Source organism: Pristis pectinata, chromosome 24 (assembly GCF_009764475.1).
Source record: "Pristis pectinata isolate sPriPec2 chromosome 24, sPriPec2.1.pri, whole genome shotgun sequence".
In the NCBI taxonomy this organism is placed as follows: Eukaryota; Metazoa; Chordata; class Chondrichthyes; order Rhinopristiformes; family Pristidae; genus Pristis; species Pristis pectinata.
The window spans coordinates 34,427,539-34,439,683 of NC_067428.1; the positions used below are offsets into that span (position 1 = coordinate 34,427,539).

Consider the following 12,145-nt stretch of genomic DNA (forward strand, 5'->3'; position numbering starts at 1 on the left):
GCGCCTGAGGGAGAGTAGCCCAGTGACCCAGAGCCTGAGGATAGGAAGGGAACAGGATGACCAGAAGGAGCAGGAGGTTGATGGGGGCTCCAGGGGTGGTCCTGCCCTACATCGGGACTCATCAGCTGAATTGTGGAGGGAGACACTGAGCAGATGGGCAAGGAAGGATTCACTTGTGGAGATTCTACTAACCAGACTTGGCAGTGATATCCCCAATGCAACACCTGTTCCTCTCCACACTCCTGTCCTCACCAACACTGAGAACAACAAACAGGCCAGAGCCCTCATCCTGGCATCCTCTTCTCCAAAGTGCTCAGTCCCAAAGTCTCGAATCTATCCTGTAACTGTTGGCCCTCATCCCAGGAGCCATTCCTGGAAAGGAACGAACACTCTGCTGGAGGAACTCAGTGAGTCGAGCAGCATCTGTGGGGGGAGAGAAATTGTCGACATTTCAGGTTGAAACCCTGCACTCGGACAGATACTGTTCAACCCACTGAGTTCCTCCAGCAGATCGTTTGTTGCTCCAGATTCCAACATCTGTGTCACTGTTCATAGAACATAGAACATTACAGCACAGTACAGGCCCTTCGGCCCACAATGTTGTGCTGGCATTTTATCCTGATCTAAGATCTATCTAACCCTTCCTTCCCACATAGCCCTCCTGTAAATTTTTTCTGGACCTCCCTAACATCTCCACACCCTCCCCATAACATGGTGTCCAGAACTGAACACAATACCCGAGATGAGGTCCAGCATGACTTCCCTGCTTTTATACTCTGTGCCTCTACTGATAAAGCCCAGAACTGTGTATACCACAACCCCTTTCTCAACCTGCCCTGCTACTTTCAATGACTTTGTGCAGCCTCACCCCAGGTCCCTCTGCTTTGCCCTCCTTTAGAACTTTATTCAACTGTCCAAATGAAGGGTCTCAACTCAAAACGTTAACTGTCCATTTCTGTCCACAGATGCTGCCTGACCCGCTGAGTTTCTCCAGTGTTTTGTTTGTTGCTCCAGATTCTAGCATCCACACTTTGTGTTTCTACTTTATTCTATATCGTCTCTCTTCATTTTTCCTCCCAAAGTGCATCACTTCACATTTTCCTGCGTCAAACTTCACCTGCCACGTCTGCCCATTCCCCCAATCTGTTTATATCTTGCTGCAAGCCTTCACTGTGCCCTAAAACTGCCAAGTTGTATGTCATCTGTAAACATAGAAGCTGTGGCTTGCCACCCTGATTCCAGGTCATTAATGTAGATTAAAAAAAGCAATGGCCCCAGCGCCAGTGCCAGGAGAACGTCCCTCTTCACCTCAGTCCACACTGAGAAACAACCATTCAGAGTGACCCTTTGTTGTCGGTTACATTGGCAACTTCTCCTCACACTCCCATCAACTCCCCCCAGTTTCTACCCCTCACCCACACACTAGGGACAATTTACAGCTGCCAATTAACCCACCGACCCTCGTGTCTTTGGGATGTGGGAGGAAACTGGAGCCTCTGGGGAAACCCACGCAGTCGCAGGGAGAAGGTGCAAACTCCACACAGACAGCGCCGGAGGTCAGGATTGAACCCGTGTCTCTGGTGCTGTGAGGCAGCGGCTCTACCTGCCTATCTATTCTCTCCTGAAGCCTCTCTGTGTGATCCTCACAATCCACAGTGTCACCCAGCTTTATATCATTGGTAAACCTGAATATCGCACATGTGGTTCCCTCCTCCGAATCATTGATGTCCATATGTCCTTTCCACACATGAGGCCACTCACCCATTGAGTCTCTGCCAGCTCACAGGGTAATCCCATTCCACTGTTAATGTTCCCCTAACCCATTCTCCCCATGTTCCCATCGATTCCATGTAACTAGTGAACCCAGCATTATCTCCAGTGGTGCTCACGAGTAACAACCTCCCAAAGTAGAACTGACCTGTTTCTACCCATGTTGGTTGTCTCTGTCCACGCACTGATCCACAGGCCACACGTATGTTATACCCGATCCCACCCGCTCTAATTTTGTTCAATAACCCCTCTGTGGCTTCACAGATCCTGCTTTCTGCAAGTGCAAATCTATCACATCCACTGTTCTTCATCGATTCTACTGGCAGTAAGAAGTTCTAACATAGCATTATACAGCAAGGAAACAGGCCCTTCGGCCCAACACATTCATGCTGTCCAAGGTACCCAGCTGAGCTCGTCCCATTTGCTGGCATTTGCCCCATATCCCTCTAAACCTTTCCTCTCCATGTACCCGTCCAAGTGCCTTTTAAATGTCGTGATTGTACCGGTCTCTGCCACTTTCTCTGGAAACTCATTCCGTATACCCTCTCTATGAAAAACTTGTTCCTCAGATCACTTTTAAGTCTTTTCCCTCTCACCTTAAACCTTCCTTCTCCAGTTTTAGACTTCCCTACCCTGAGAAAAAGACTGTGGCCATTCACCTTATCCATGCTCCTTGTGAATTTATAACTCTCCTGATTTCTCAAACGTGATTCCTGTACACGAAGGTGTTGACACTGCCCTATCCTAGTATTATTTTCTAAGTGCCCTGTTACCACTGCCAAGAATAGATTTGACCAATTTTCCTGATGGTGATGTCAGGCCTGGCCTCTGGTCCCTGGTTTCTCTCTTCCTCCTTTCGTAGATAATGGGTTCCAATCTGTGGGAACTGCTCAAGGACCTGTGGAACTTTGCAGGATGACAGCCGGTGCATCCACCGTCCCCAGACCATGCTCTTTTAAAACTTTGAGATGGAGCTCATCAGATCTGGCATTTATTGGCCTTCAGTCCCGTTATTTTTTCTGGTTCAGTTTTTTCAATGGTGCTAGTTTCTTTCAGCTCTTGTTGACTCCGGACCTGTTAACCTCCACTATTTCCAGCAGGTTTCCTCTATTTTTTTCCATGAAGACAGACTGAAAGTATTTGTTTAATTTCTCTGCTATTTCCTCATCCTCAGCATAATCATTCTGCCTCAGTCTGTAGAACCCCATTGTCGTTATTGTTAATCTTTCCATTTTTAAAACATCATTGAAGTTTTTACAATCCGTTGTTGTTTCTCTCTGGATTACCCCTGTCTTCTCCTTTCTCTTTCCTTATCAATTCCTTGGTCTTCCTGCTTTTTCCCAGTCTTCAGGCTCGCTATTCCTTTTCGCAATATTGTCAACCTTTTCCTTTTCACCTAACGCGATATTTAACCTTCTTCATTTGCCAATCTGGATCATTTTCCTAAGAAGTCTTTGTGCCTTATAGGGATATATATTTGCTGTAAACTTGATATTAATTCTTTAAATGATAACCACTGCTTTCTTACTGTCATACCTTTTAATATCATCTCCCAAACATGGGCAGGGAAACCTCCTGATTCCCACCTCCCGCCCTCCCTCAGCTGATGAGTCAGTGCTCCTCCATGTTGACCAGTACTTGGATAAAGCTGGCAGTCTAATGGTGAATGGTGGTGAACAACTAATAAGAGGAGGAGACGCTGAGAACGTCCCCACCCTCAGTGACGGCAGGGACCAGTGTGTCAGTGATGGAGATAAGGCTGAAGCATCTGCCCCATAAATGGCCAGCAGTGCCAGATTGATCCATCTCAGCTTCCTCCCGAGACCCCTGAATTCACATCCGTTTGTAATTAATTGTATGAATAGTTGCACTTGTTTGGATGAGAAAAGTCAAGAATACTTTCCCTTTAATCTCTGGGATCAGGCGCCATGTGGATTAAATACAGAGTACAGCTCACTCTGCACTGTCCTGGACCACACCTCTGGGACAGGGACACGTCTGGGACAGGGACACGTCTGGGACAGGGACACGTCTGACCGATGGTCTCATTGGGAGCACCTGTCTCTCTGCTGCAGGTGGAGGAAGCAGAGGTGGTTCTCCAACTGTTGCTGGGGGGAGAGGGGGGAGAGAGGTGAGGGGAAGAGGGAAGACGGGAGAGGGTATAGGGAAAGATTAACTGCCAGGAAAGCAGATTGGCTTTGTTACGTAAGGTTGGTGTCTCGTTCGAGGGGAGAGGGTTGGATGAGGCGGGGGGGGCAGGAATATCACAGGGGTGGGGGTGTTGCAAAGGTGGGTCCAAGTTGAAAGGGATGGGGCCAGGTTCACGGGAGTGGGGACATTCACAGGGAAGCTCGGACTCTGTTTCCACTCCCGAGACAAATGAAACTTCTCTTATGGATGAGCAATGTTCTCCTGACCCCGGACTCTGGGCACTGTGCCGCCAACTCCCTCCTCCAGTTGAAGATCCATCACAAGGATTGTAGAATTCCATCAAAGCCAGAGCCACCATCCTTGGCCTTCCCTTTACCTTTCCCACAGCCGTAGTCCAACAGCGCAGAAACAGGCCCTTCATCCAACACGTCCATACCGACCAAGGTGTTTATCTGAACCAGCCCTATTCATCTGCACTTGGCCCATATCTCTCCAAATCTTTCCAATTCACTTCATCCCCCCCACCACTCCCGAACCTTTCTCATTTATTTACTTGTCTGTATTTTTCTCTGGGATAACATCTGTGGCCCACAGAGCCCATGACTATCCCCCCTCCCCTAGTGGAGCCCACCCCCAGTGGGGCTCCCACCCAGTGGGTCTCTCCCTCAGCGGGGCCCTCCCCCACTGGAAGCCGTGACACTGAGACACCGTGACACAGAGAGCCCCGCCAACCCCAGCGTGACTCGTTAGGATGTTGGCTGAAGATGTTCCTTCCCAGTCATCACCACAGCCCCAATGTCAGGGGAGGTTGTGTCCCTGAAGACCGAGTGGTCACTGTCCCTGTCTCAGGACACGGTGCCCACTGTGGGTGGGACCGTCTGCCCGTAGACCCTCGCTCAGTGGGTTCATCCGTCCAATGTCTCCTCCATCAGCTGCATCAGTGGGGCTCAGTGAGGTCAGGGACCTGCCACTTCTCGGCCTTCTGCAGAGCAGCTAACGCACATGGCTGGTGCAGGAGGAGGACATGGATGGGACCTTCAGGGTCCAATTCCAGGGCATGACCGAACACGTCCACAGGATCTGGGTTGAGCGCAGTGCCACGCCTCGGTGGCTGGAAGAGCTGGGAGAATCTCCGGGACGGCCGAATCCATCAGTGGCTCAGGGTGGTCCTGCTGCCTCTCCCCTCCGCTCTGATCTGCGAGCAGTGGGCACGGAGGTTCGGCCAGAGGTTGGCAGGGACGGGAGGGACTCTCTGAGCGGACAGACCCAGAGGAAATCCAAGACCCCCCGAGCTGTGTTCCCTGGACACTGAGCTTCTCCCCAGGCTCAATCACAGCTGCCCCGTGGCCGGCAGATAGAGGAAGCAGGGGTGTGGAGTAGAGGAGCAGCTGTGCAGGACAGCAGGAGAGGAGGTGTCCACTGTGCTGGTCTCTGAGCCTCCACACTCCTAGGGGAAGAGGTGGAGCTGGAGGAGAGGGGTGTGCTGCAGGGACCACACTGCGGGGTGACGGCTCCTGGCGAGGATTCCCTACCCTTTCCCACCTCTGCCTCTGTTGTGGCCTTGTCCCCTGAGGGCGATGAGGATTCAAGGCAAACCCAGCCCCTTTGGTGGGACAGAGTGAGTGCCCGTGTGGTGGGAAGGTCTACAGAACCCCCCCCCCCAACCCCCAGGGGGTCTAGTCTCCCTCCACCCCTGGGTTGGACACCCTGGAGCATAGAAGGGCATGGTCAGACCCTCTTCCCTCTGGCCAAGGGGCAACTGGTGGGTGGGGGGCTCTCGTCCCTCTCCTAACACCCAGGATCCAGATAGATTCTGGGGCTGGGATTGGGGTAGGGGGTAGGCAGCACCCTTTGGCCTGACACCTGGGGTGGGTAGTGCTCCAGCTCAGAGCTTTGTGGTCTCCCTGTGGGACAGGCCAGGTTTGGGGGTCTCCCTGTGGGACAGATGAGGTTTGGGGGTCTCCCTGTGGGATGGCTGAGGTTTGGGGGTCTCCCTGTGGGACGGGCCAGGTTTGGGGGTCTCCCTGTGGGACGGGCCAGGTTTGGGGGTCTCCCTATGGGACAGGCGAGGTTTGGGGGTCTCCCTATGGGATAGGCGAGGTTTGGGGGTCTCCCTGTGGGACGGGCCAAGTTTGGGGGTCTCCCTGTGGGACAGGTGAGGTTTGGGGGTCTCCCTGTGGGAGGGGCTGGATGGATCCCAGAGGGCCACTCACCTCCCATGAACCATGAATAAATGTACACAGAAATATTGCAACTTGAAGCATTTATTTCAAAATCAGCGAAGACGATAGTGGCCCCGGTTATCCCGTCATCGTCTTTTTACCATTTCTTTGTGCACTGCTTCAGACTGCACTGCGATACTTTGCACCATTGTGTTGTTTTGTGCTCGTCCCTGTATTTGTTATCATGTATCCTGTTTACTCTGTGAGCTTCATGCGAGTAAGGATCACGTGAGCAAGGAATTTCATTGCACCCTGGTGTATAGGACAATGAGCGAATCCAATTGGCCAGTTGGTTGCCGGATGGAGTCTGGCTTGCTGGGGTGTGTGAGGAATCCTGAGGTGATGGAGGGTTGTGAAGGGTGGCAGTGCCGTTGGCCACTGGGTGGGAGTTTGAGCAGAGCTGAGATGTGGGCAGTGTGTTCAGCATGAGTCTGCGCTAAGGCAGAGTGTAGACTGTAAGGGCAGAGAGTGGGTATTGGGATAAACGTGTCTCCTTGAGCTGCAGCAGAGGTAAGAGTTTTGGTAACAAATGCCATGTGATAGACAGTGAGGTGGGCGATACTTTGGAGGTGGTGGGATTGGAGGAGGGATTTGAAACAAAGTTCAGACTCAGTCAGAACGGGAAGGCTGTGCTGCCCTGGAACTGTGTGGTCACACATAAATGGGCATGGGGTCAGTGTGTGGGGTGGAGTCCTTTCAAGGCAACAGGTTGAGGCATATTTCCTTCCTGACTAAAATATCTTCTGACTTTGCTGTGAGTAATGTGTGTGATGTATAATTGAAAACCTGGTGACAATCACAGTAAGTTACAGGACAGATTATAAATAGCAAATGTTGGCAATATTCAGCAGGTCAGGCTGCGTCTGTGGGAAGAGAAACTGAGCTAATGTTTCAGGATTTCCAGCGTCTGCAGGTTTTTTGATTTTCACTTACAGCACCGATTGTTTTGTACAATGCAGCAACCTTGCATTATTCTGTGCAGCACAGCACCCATGCATTATTCTGTACAATGCACCTTATGTTATTCTGTGGCTGAGGCAGATCTCTCAATGTTCCTGTAAGAATTTATAATTTTATTGCTGGTATTTTCTGAGGACAATTGAAGATGATTTGCTCATCCTGAGGTCAGATGAGATGGCAGGAGATGGTTGGGGTTCCTTTCTCTCCTGGTGGTGGAACTTGCAGAGCCAAATGCATCTGTCCTGGTGAACTGCAACACTGCCCATTTCTGGCCCTCCCTGGAGTGAGAGGTGAGGGGAGTGTGAGGGCTTCTGCAGCGCATCTATACTGTGTGATTTCATTCCCTTTTTGGAATGTTGCTGGGGAAGTTAGTCCACATTGTCCTGAGAGAGCAGGTCTGGACTGGGACCCCCACTCCCTATGCCCCCATAACTCACCTCTCCTTTGGGCCAACACCCTTCCTAGAGCCCCGAATATCTCTCCTTCCCACACAACCCTGTCCCAACAGCAATCACTCTCCGCCCTGACCCCCAGTCATTTGGATTTGCATTTCCCAGCCCTCCCTGATCATGGACTCCCAATGACAAACCCCTCAGTGGAGGTCCTAGTCTCCTGTACCAGGCACATCTCCGGGCAGCTGAGTCCACCCCCTCACCAGGTCCCAGTGGATGCAACACCTCACCACTGTGGTCCTGACCAGCTTCTCATGGAGTCACAGAGTGACGGAGCACAGGAACAGGCCCTTCGGCCCACCATGTCTGTGCTGACCATCAAGCACCCATCTATACTGATCCCATTTCCCAGCATGGCCTTGGTGATTCAAGTGTTGATCCAGATACTTCCCAAACATTGTGTGAGTGTCTGTCTCCGTCACCCCATCAGGGAGTGTGCTCCGTGCTCTATGTGCAGTTTTGATCACCACACTACAGGAAGGACATACTGAAGTTAGGGAGGGTGCAGGAAAGCTTCACAAGGATGTTGCCTGGACTGGAGAGATTGGATAGGCTGCATCTGGTTTCCCTGGAGCGAAGGAGGCTGAAAGAGGTATATAAAACTATGAGAGGCATAGACAGTGTCTATTTCTCATGGTACGGGTGTCTAAAACTCGAGGGCATAGGTTCAGGGCAAGAGGGAAGAGGTTATAAGATTTCTTTATTAGTCACATGTACGTTGAAACACACAATGAAATGCATCTTTTGTGTAGAATGTGCTTGGGGCAGCCCACAAGTGTCACCACGCTTCCGGCGCCAACATAGCACGCCCACAACTTCCTAACCCGCACGTCTTTGGAATGTGGGAGGAAACTGGAGCACCCGGAGGAAACCCACACAGACACGGGGAGAATGTACAAACTCCTTACAGACAGAAGCCGGAATTGAACCCAGGTCGCTGGCGCTGTAAAACGTTACACTAACTGCTAACCACTCACTGAGTAGTTGGTGTCTGGGACGAGCTGCCAGAGGAGGAGGTGGAGGCAGGAGCAGTAACAACATCTGGATAGGTACCTGAATGAGCAGGGCACGGGGGAGATGGGATTAATGCCGGCAGGTAGGATCAGTGTAGATAGACATGGTGGTCGGCAGAGATGTGGTGGGCGAAGGGCCTGTTTCACTGCTGTACAACTGTGACTCTGTGACACCCAGGCTCCTGCTGTGGCAACACCCTCCCCCTCTACCCCACCCAAACACCACCCCCTGGCCCTGACTGCACCCCCGACCACCAGCCCTCCCTCCTCCCGAGCACCCTGACCCATGGGCAGTGCTGACATGTGTGGAGGTGAGCACAGAGCATGATGGTGATCCGTGTGTCAGTGATTATTTAATGTGTCTGGTGTGGTGTGTTGTAACTCCCAGACCCACGTATGGAGAGGAGCAGGAGACAGGTAGTGTCAGTGTTTGTGTCTGACACACTGGCGGGCTTTAGGGCAGAGACATGAACATTTTATTCATTGAGATTTAATGACACATATTGAGCAGAGGGCTGTACATATCGAGGTTACTCTGAATCCATTGACAATAGGTTTTACATTCAGAAATACAGGTCTTGTATCTTCTTCTCTCCTGAGGCAGTCCCACAGGATTGAGGATGATGCTTCCACTCTGGTCCTCTGGGTTCAGAGGGGCTGAGGCCAGTGTTGGAACCTCAGACCCTTCCACAGATGAGGTGGTGGTGACCACTGGGGTGGTCGGCACTTTGTGAGTTGGTCCATTCCTTCCACTGCTTACTTGTGGCTTCAGTGAGTTCCTGAGCAGGGATGTGAGGTCCCCAATCCCATCCCAAATGTTCCTCCTCCACTCCGAGTGGTCGTGAGCCAGGGATTCCCAGGATTAGTGGGGACGTTGCATTTCTTCAGAGAGGCTTTGAGATCTCATCTACTGGGTGAGATCGCTTACCCACGGTAGCCGTTCCCTTGCCGCGTCACACCTTATGATGGCTCAGAGTGTTTACAGCTGAAGGGGGGAAGCTGGGCCATGTTGCTGGACAGGCTGAGGGCTGCAAAAAAATAAGGAGCAGAATAAAGCTCACACTGTCCAATCCATGGTGAAACAGGCAAACTATATAATCCTTGAGTATTCTCTCAGCAGTACAGGTACATTCATCGCAGCTATTCGGTTGTCCACATTGGTGGTCTTGTCGGACCACAAGATCCAACCCCATCACCTGATGTGATACTGCTGGGGAGGTGCAGAAGGGATTCCCAGGGTATTGCCGTGATGGAGCGTTTCAGTTAAGAGGAGAGACTGGAGAGGCTGGGTCTGTTGTCCCTGGAGCGGAGGGGGTTCAGAGGGGAAAGGATTGAGGCATATAAAATGATGAGGGATGTAGTTGGGGTAGACTGTAGGAAACCTTTCCCCACGTCAGAGGTAGATAAAACTGGAGGAATTGGATTTAGGATGAGGGGGAAGAGACTCAGAGGGGATCTGAGGGGACCTTCTTCACCCAGAGAGTGGTGAGTACCTGGAACACACTGTGGAGGTGAGTGGTGGAAGCTGGATCACTGATGGCAGTTAAGTGTCTAGATGAGCAGATCGGACACTGGTATCAGACTGGCATCACTACTGGAGGAAACATGGACACAGCAAATCCCAACTCAAGAATACTGTCATGGGAGTGTTGGGTGCAGCCCATTAACGTGCACAGGCAGGAGGGAGACCTTCAGGACCATGCAGGAGCTGGAAGGGACACAAACAACTGAACACTGTCTGCTGAGGTCATTAGACTTGACATGCCCTTCTGGTTCCCCACGTGTACAGTTCCTGATGTACTGCCCTGGGTGTGTCCACCCTCCTGCATTGCACTGCGATCTGAACCCACCACCTTGCCAGGCTGTTGCTCCACCGACGCACAGTCCTGCTAGAATTGTGCCCTGAACAGAGGATCAGAGGGACACTTCAGAGGCCATTGGTGGGTCTGGAGTCACTGAGCTCTCTGCCAATAGGGACAGAGTGATCATGAACTTGGGGGAAGGACCACAGCGGGAGAGGAAAAGGGAACGTCTTCCCACTTTCCGTCAGTCAGACTAATTGACTAAATTGCACAGAATTTTAAGCTTTTGGCCTGCAAGAATAGCCTGACATTAGAAAAGAAAGCAGGTTAAACTGGTTATAATGCAATAGGCAAGTGCTTTCCAGGAGCTGAGCTGTCTCAGGGACACGGACAAGAGCTGACAGCAGGAGGCTCAAAAATCTCTCAATAGCTCTTTGTCCGCATGTGCTGCGACAGGGATTCAGGATCTTTCTCCAGTAAACTGTTCCATACATTGTGCCTAATTTGAACCATTTTGTCTCAGGAGTGTTTGGGAATGAGAAAAGGAGTAAACTCCACAGTGAGGTCCACTCATCAGTGTTAAAGGTTTGTGGGAACAGGGAAACACAATGGAGAGAGGCCAGGCCCTCCCTCAGTGGTGTCCCCTCCTCCATCAGACCCTCCCTCCATCCCTCCATCAGCCCCTCCCTCTTTCCCTCCATCAGCCCCTCTCTCTCCTTCCTTCTATCCAATCCCTTTCTCCCAGAGCCTCTCCAGACGAGCTGGGTGCCCGTTTCCCACAGCAAGCTGCAGTTAAGGCAACACAGAAAAGCAAGAACCCAGAGGTTTTGTGTGAAGCCATTTTCCCGACAAGGGTCAGACACTTCGCTCACATTCCGAGGTGTTCCCGGCCTGTGAGACCACTGTGGCCGTCACAGTCATTAAAGGACTTTGAAACTTATATGTCTTAGGAGGAGAGGCTGAGTGATCTAAGGCTTTTCTCTTTGGAGAGGAGGAGGGTGAGAGGTGACTTGATAGCGGTGCACAAGATGATAAGAGGCATAGATCGAGTGGAGAGTCAGAGACTTTTTCCCAGGGCGACAATGGCTCACACAAGGGAACATAATTTTAAGGTGATTGGAGGAAGGTATAAGGGGGATGTCAGGGGTAAGTTTTTTACACAGAGAGTGGTGGGTGTGTGGAACGCAGTGCTGGCAGAGGTTGTGGGGGCAGATACATTAGGGGCAATAAAGAGACTTGTAGACACATGAATGATAGAGAAATGGAGGGCTATGTGGGAAGGAAGAGTTAGATAGATCTTAGAGCAGGATAAAATGTCAGCACAACATTGTGGGCTGAAGGGCCTGTACTGTGCTGTAGTGTTCTATGAAACCCTCTGGCACTCTGTTAACACAGACATGGCCTGTTCACCCACTGATGAACACTAACTCCTTCACCCGTCACCCCTTAACCCCAATGCACTGACCTTTACCCCCATCACCGCATCACCCATTAACCCCAGGCTCACTGACCTGCACAGATTTAAGCAATGCTTTGAGTTAAATGTCTCTCCTTTGTTTCAGATCCGTCGATAGTTTAACCCCTTCCCGTCTCTGTGACCCCCCTCCGGCCCCTACACCCCTCCCCATCTCTGTAACCCCCTCCAGCCCCTACAACCCTCCCCGTCTGTGACTCCCTCCAGCCCCTACACCCCTCCCCATCTCTGTAACCCCCTCCGAACCCTACACCCCTCCCCGTCTCTGTGACTCCCTCCAGCCCCTACACCCCTCCCCATC

General features: G+C 51.5%; 1 long non-coding RNA gene across 2 annotated transcripts in view; it reads right to left on the reverse strand.

Moving 5' to 3' along the window:
• Window positions 1–8,825: 8,825 nt before the first annotated feature.
• LOC127582714 (uncharacterized) overlaps window positions 8,826–12,145 on the reverse strand; it is a 123,714-nt gene continuing 120,394 nt past the window's right edge. Inside the window, exon 5 of one of the 2 annotated variants that reach the window (XR_007958156.1) lies at window positions 8,826–9,596. This is a non-coding gene — a long non-coding RNA (uncharacterized LOC127582714). The remainder of the gene's footprint in view (window positions 9,597–12,145) is intronic. The other variant, XR_007958157.1, reaches the window with a different exon arrangement.